The sequence below is a fragment of the Equus caballus genome, chromosome 17 (genome assembly GCF_041296265.1).
Source record: "Equus caballus isolate H_3958 breed thoroughbred chromosome 17, TB-T2T, whole genome shotgun sequence".
Classification (NCBI taxonomy): domain Eukaryota; kingdom Metazoa; phylum Chordata; class Mammalia; order Perissodactyla; family Equidae; genus Equus; species Equus caballus.
This window is the reverse complement of record NC_091700.1, coordinates 42,685,064-42,692,278: the sequence shown is the minus strand read 5'-3', so window position 1 is coordinate 42,692,278 and position 7,215 is coordinate 42,685,064. Positions and strand designations below refer to the sequence as shown.

The window sequence follows — 7,215 nt, the reverse complement described above, 5'->3', positions numbered from 1 at the left end:
CTACAGTGTCATAGTTCCCAGGCAGGGCTGGAAGTGATTCATTTCCTTGTTAACTTGTACTATATATACTCCAGAAAAATGAGTTGGCATTTCTAAGAATACCTGATAGAAAAGAACAGAAGTTCTCCTTTCTCTTCCTGTCCTCTGAAACTAAGTCACAGACAGTGCCATGCGTAAGGAGCTAAAATATGCACTGCTCCTCAGAACCAGCTAGTACAACAGGGCTTTTTTCCTCTGGTATCAGTTTCCCTAACTCTGAAGAAATTTTCTCTACAAAGATATAACAGTGGTTAGATATCCTTCATGATGCAAACCAATAAAGAACTATTAAGCACCTAAAACAAATACATGTTCATTTCTTCTTTTCCCTGAAGCTTGTTTTTTGATCTTTTGATGGAAAATTTGGGCTAGATAAAAAGGAAGCACAGAACTATAAGTCATCGCCCACAAGATATTTTATTCTCTCACCTCACAGCTCTGGATACACCTGAAAAAGATGAAGAGGAATAGATGAAAGAGTGACTATGTATTTTAAAAATTCATACATTTAAGTAATCTGAGATGAATAAAAAGTCACACAGGTTAAAACATAACTTATGTCTGAAGGTGTTTCCTTTGTGGAAATTGGAACTATGGAAGAATCAATGGTAAGGCTTCAGGGGCTGAGGTTGGTTGACTTACAGGAGTGTCTTGAGGACAGCTGTGTAATTGGGGTGAAACTGAGTATACTGGCCAGGTAAGAACAGTATGATTTGTTTCAACTTCTCTGGACGCTTCTCTCTAGAATAGAGGAAAGAAATAAGAAGTATAGAGGAAACAACAGAACAACAAAAATAGATTTCATAGAATATATTCACTTAAGCCCATGTAACTTACAAGAAATACATCCCTTCTTCCTGGAAGTTTCTCTTAGAAATTATTTATTTATTTATTTATTTGTGTGTGTGTGTGTGTGTGTGTGTGTGTGTGTGTGAGGAAGATTGGCCCTGACTTAACATCTTTTGCCAATCTTCCTCTTTTTGCTTCCGGAAGATTGTCCTTGAGCTAACATCCTTGCCAATCTTCCTCCATTTTGTATATGGAACGCTGCCATAGCATGGCTTGATGAGCAGTATGTAAGTCTGCGCCCAGGATCCGAACCTGTGAACCCCGGGCCACTGAAGTGGAGCACACAAACTTAACCACTATGCCACCAGGCCAACCCCAGAAATTTATTTTTAATATATTCAAGCAAGCTTGACTGTTTTCTCAACCAAAAGAAGATTAGAAGAAGCTAAGGAGAGGGCCAGGATGGGAGGGACACTGCTAAGAGGAGACACAATAATCATCTTAAAAAGGGAGAGCTAATAACCCAACATGGAGAGAAGAGATAGAGAAACAAACACACAAACTGAAAAAAAAGAAAAGCTCAAATCCACAGTAGTCCAGGTCATTTGGTGTGAGGAAAAGAACACAATAGCTTCTGAGCTGTGTCAAAGCAGAAGGCAACCACTGACAATAATAACGATGACCTTAAATCCACAAGACGTCAATACGTGTTGCTAAAGCAAAGTGTTCCATGGTAAAGTAAAATACTGAATCAAACTAGAATAAACTGGTTTCTTTATAACTTCTCATAGCCCTTAAGATGCTTAAGCGCATCATGACTTTCTAAGAGGGAAATATGTCATGCTGTGTTTTCTAAACTTTTTCTGACCACAAAACTTTTGTCTTATTTATTTTTCTTTTGAGAACACCTCATAGGATCAGGTTAACTAGGAACAAACCCGGGGAAACATTGCACTAAGTTTTCAAGAAAAGATTGCATCCTATGTATCAGTCAGGAACAGGAATCATAAATTTTAAGATTTCCATCCGTATCAACATAGTTGGCTGTATACTAAATATTTGTGCTCTTCTTTTCCATGGTGCAGAGATGTCACTGAGAAGTGGCTGTCCAGCCAAGGACTAAATTTCTGACCCACCGGTGTAGTTGGATGCAGCCTGGTAATTAAATCCTAGCCAAAAGAAGGCGAGCGGAAGTGATGTTCACCAGTTTGAGGCCCCCAGTCACAATCCTTCATGTTCTTTACTCCTCTGCTACCTGAATGCTGACATTCAGGGTGACCTTGGAAACCTAGTGTTGAAGATGGCAGAACTTCCATCAGATTGATGTCCTCTACCCCCCCCATCCCCCAATACGCGCGCGCGCGCACACACACACACACACACACACACACACACACACGTTACCACCATTTCCACTTGATCTACAACTGCACTAGATTGTTGTGTAAGCATAAAATAAACTCCTATTATGTTAAGTCCTAAAATGGCTCAAGTAAAATGAGGTCGGTGTTTTAAATAGCAAATTCCAGTTAGATCCATCCCTTAGGTTGTGCAATGGACACAGCTGCCCTGGGCCCCATGATAGTGCTGTATCTTACTCTTCTATTTTGGAACATTATTAAAATTCAACTTTAAAATTTCTGTCTTGAATAAAGATAACCCAAGGGGCCTATGAAAGATGCTGACAGAGTTACTCAAGTGCGACTGATTATCTTAGGAACCTATACTGACTGCGCTGCCCAAGGCCCTTCCCCTATAAGCAAGTCCCTGACTTTAGTTATTTGGAAAACCCATCTCATTCTCTGGAGGTGCCAGATAAATTAACTTTTTAGCAGATATGCCTATTAATTTTGTATTTGTGCAGATTCCTTGATCTCCAGGAATCCTGCTTGAGCAACACTTAATTCAGCCAATGTTCATTGAGCAACCACTATGTGTCAAGTGCTGGCAGATGAGAGAGGTTTTGCTCCAGGATAGCAATAATCAAACACCAAATAAGACAAGGGACTTGAAAGCCCTGTTCCCAGGCTAAGCTGGGAAGAAGGCCACATTCATCATTAGCACACAGCACCTTTATCCTGCCCTGTGGCTAGCTCTCCACAAACGAAAGCATAGCCTTTCAAAAAAGTGCCCAGGGCCAGCCTGGCGCTGCAGCGGTTAAGTGTGCACATTCTGCTTCAGTGCCCTGGGGTTCGCTGGTTCAGATCCCGGGTGTGGACACGGCACCGCTTGTCAAGCCATGCTGTGGTAGGCATCCCATATATAAAGTACAGGAAGATGGGCACGGATGTTAGCTCAGGGCCAGCCTTCCTCAGCAAAAAAAGAGGAGGATTGGCAGCAGATGTTAGCTCAGGGCTAATCTTCCTCAAAAAAAACAGTGTCCAATGCTTTAGATCAGTGGTTCTCAAAGCACGGTCCACAAACCAGCAGCATCAAGATCACCTGAGAATCTGTTAGAAATGAAAGTTCTCAGGCCCCATCCCAGGCCTGCTGAAACAGAAGCTCTGGGGTGGAGGTCTCAGTGACCTGCGTTTTACCAAGTCCTCCAGGTGATTCCATTGCTTGCTAAAGTTTGAGAATCACTGCTCCATACTACCCACACTCTCTCTTCCCTTCCTTGGAACGTAATCTTCCTCCAATTCCATGTGGACTCTTCTCTCTGCTAAGACAACCAAACGAATGCTCGTGTTAATTGATGATAATAGTTAAAATGTTGGCTCTTTCTCAGTTAATAGGTATTTTGAAGGTCAGTCTTTTAACACATAGGTGAGAATTTCTGCCTGGGCCTTGTGGTGGAGATTCACCTTTGTCTCTGAAGTGGGAACATTAAGGCCATCATTCCTGCCTGTTGGCTCTCTTTCAGCCCCAGACAAGGCCTGCACTTTTGCAGACTACAGGCCCTTTTGCATGGGAGGCAGAGTTGCAGCCTGATGCATCCCCACAGTTGCAGAGGTAATCACCTGGACTGCAGGTAGTAGAGCCCGAGGAAGCGGGGGTCTGTGGGGCTGTGTGCAGGCTGAGCCTGCTTCTCACATAGCAGACGAGAAATAGTTTTCATACAATAGCCACTTTCCTAATGACCAGCGATGCTCAAATTTGAACCAAGATGATAATATTAATAACAATAATAGTAAAAATATCTAGCATTTGTTGAGAGCTTTCTGCACACCAAATACTGTGCTAAATGGACCGTTACTCAATTTAATCCTCACAACAAGCTTATGAAACAGGTGCTTTCACGTTGTCCCATTTTACTAAAGAGGAAACTGAGAATTAGTGAGAACTATTACTTGGAATCGTCCCTCCCACTTTGATGTATAAAGCGTCCTTTCTGGCATAGTATTCAGTGTGGGTAATTCTGGCTGGCACGGGGAGACAGAGTAGTAGATGAGAAATCTCAGCAGAGTGAAGCTCCAAACACACTTTTCAGATCTGTCTCCTGGAGTACACGCCAGCCCAGGCCCTCTCCTGACTTTTGCAAGGCTTGAAGTGGCATACAGTACAAATAGAGGCCCACTTACCATATGTCCAAATATTTTAAAGTTATAAATCAAACTAGCAAACTGTGAAATAAAGTATCCACTTACTTTTGCAAATATAGGTTCATAACAACTTGGAAGGCCAGGTTCAAATTTAGACTCTTAGACTCCACAACATTCTGCATTAGAACTTGATTGTGGAAGGTGACATTGTTCCCAGCCATCTCCCTTCTCTTCCCACCCTTGGTTCCAGAGCACACCAGAAGAGGCTTCACGTGTGGGTACAGTAGTATGCACATCCAAGCTCTGTCCCCAACCTCCGCAAACAGCTGCCTGTTGGCCATCCCCAGGCCTATGTGTAAGGGGGTCCACTCTCAGGAGGACAAGCTGCAATAGAAACGCATACAGGCCCGTAGCAAGATGTATAGGGGTGAACCATGATTCTGGGTGAGAATATCCCCATGGCCCTGTGGGAAGGGGCACAGCTAGAGGAGAATCATATTGGGGCCTCTAAAGCATAGGTGCCAAGTCAAGGGCCTTTCTTGCCTCATCTCAGGGCAGTTCTGCCCACACCATCCCCCAGATGCTCTGAGAAAAAGGATTTCTATTCAAATAAATTTGAGAAACACTAGATATTGCACACTCCTCTTAGAAATTTATAGTAAACCTTAGCATCGTAGTAAAGACTATTGTCTTAGCTCAGGCTGCCATAACAAAATGCCGTAGACTGGCTGGCTTAAACAACAGAAATTTATTTCTCACAGTTCTAGAGGATGGGAAGTCCAAGATCAAGGTGCCAGCTAATTTGGCTCCCTTGTGAGGGTCTCTTCCTGGCTTACAGACAGCGGCCTTCTCACCATGTCCTCATGCGGCATACAGAGAGAGCTCTGGGCTCTCTTCCTGTCCTTATAAGGACCTTAATCCCATCATGGGGTCCCCACCAGTATGACCTCATCTGAACCTAATTACCTCCCAAAGGCCCCACCTCCAACTACCATCATACTGGGAGTTAGGGACTCAACATATGAATTTGGGGGGACATAAGCATTCAGTCAATAACACATAGCAAAGACCCTGAGAAGATCTGATGTGAAGAAATCTGTGTGACTTTAGCTCAATATTACCCACACTTATTTATGAAAAGAATTTTCCAGTTTGGTGGATAAATTGTCCCAAGGAAAATCTTAGTATATGCTATAAGTCACAAGTACTTTAAATCAGTCCCCACCTTTGGCTCTACTCTCCTGGCCACAGTCTATTTCACCAAGATGGCACCTCACTTCAGTCTGTGACCTTATATCTGCATATGATAATAACACCATCAATATACCTCATATCTAGATTTCCTTGTATTTTATTCTCAAACCTGTTCTCCCTTATTGTTTTAATAATTTGAACAATTCCTAGAGTACCAGTCAAGCATATTTTATTCACATTTACTAGAGTAATACCTGCAATATTGGCTCTCTTCAACAACCAAGCAAGATGGGGCCGGCCCAGTGGCATAGTGGTTCGTGTGTTCCGCTTCAGCAACCTGGGGTTCACAGGTTCTGATCCTGGGCAGGGACGAACACACTGCTCATCAAGCCATACTGTGGTGGTGTCCTACATACAAAATGGAGGAAGATTGTCACAGATATTAGTGCAGGGACAATCTTCCTCCAGCAAAAAGAGGAAGAATAGCAACAGATGTTAGCTCAGGGCCAATTTTCCTCACCAAAAACAAACAAACAAACAAAAACAACCAAGCAAGAGATGTTGTGACTGACCTCTAAATGCAATCAATAAATAAGTGGTTAAGACTCTGACTTCATTTCTGAAGAGCTAATGTACAGCATGGTGACTATAGTTAATAATACACTATTGTATACTTGAAATTTGCTAAGCGAGTAGATCTTGTGTTCCCACCACACATAAATAAAATGGTGACTATATGAAGTCATGGATATGTTAATTAGCTTGATTATGGTAATTATTTCATAATGTATACATATATCAAGACATCACATTGTACGCCTGAAATATATACAGTTTTTATTTGCCAATTTGACCTCAACAAGCTGGAGAAAAGAACAAAATTATTTTCTATTGAGCTCAATCATAATTATGTTTAGAGCTGCATAAACATTGAAACTGACCAACATAGTATATTTTTCAGCAACAGCTTTACTTCATATGTATTTCCAGACACTAATGTATTGAAAAAAATATTACTTATTGTTATATAATTGTGCATTGACCACTCTCAGATCACTTCACAAACATCTTGTTTATACTCCTTTTTTTCCCAATAGTAGGCCATTATGGAAAATTATGAATACGTGGCTGAATACATGTGATAAAGCACTCCTGATTTTTTCCCAGTCTTCAGTTCCTGATGTGAATTTAAGCTTTATCATTTTGATTTTAGCATTAGTGTAGCCATAGTGTGAGAAATTTAAAAAGCAACGCTCTGACTTCATAGAATAGACTCAAAACAACTCTTTGTGTTCACTATTCTCCCCTTAGCATCTTACTTCGCCTTTCTTTCAATCTGGGGATAAGTGCAGCCTGGTAGGTAGATAATAAAGAGAAAATTCAGGAATGTGGAATTGAAAATTAGATGAAAACCTATGTTTTTCTGAAGCTGAAAACAAATTCTTCACTTTTTCCCCCTTTCTCTCACCCTTTAAATGGAGGCTATTATGAAGATTTGCTGAACATTTATAAAATCCAAAAGAGAAAAAGGAGTAGAAGTATTGTGTAAAAGTCAAGAGAAGGGTTTCATGTTGAAAAAAAATCACAGCATGTACTTAAGTTTACTAGAAAAAACATAAAGAATTTCCAGCAGGCTAATCCTAAAAGTTGGTCGCTATTAATTCCTGTTGAAGCCGTCATCATAGCTGCCTTTATTCCTCAGCCGAAAGCT

General features: G+C 41.3%; 1 long non-coding RNA gene across 1 annotated transcript; it reads right to left on the bottom strand.

Annotated features, from left to right (window-relative positions):
* Positions 1-437: 437 nt before the first annotated feature.
* LOC111768676 (uncharacterized) lies at positions 438-4,467 on the bottom strand. Its single transcript, XR_002801149.2, has 4 exons — positions 4,416-4,467; positions 3,429-3,490; positions 682-780; positions 438-487 (listed from the first exon to the last, which is right to left on the bottom strand). It is a non-coding gene; the product is annotated as an uncharacterized lncRNA (long non-coding RNA).
* Positions 4,468-7,215: the final 2,748 nt, after the last annotated feature.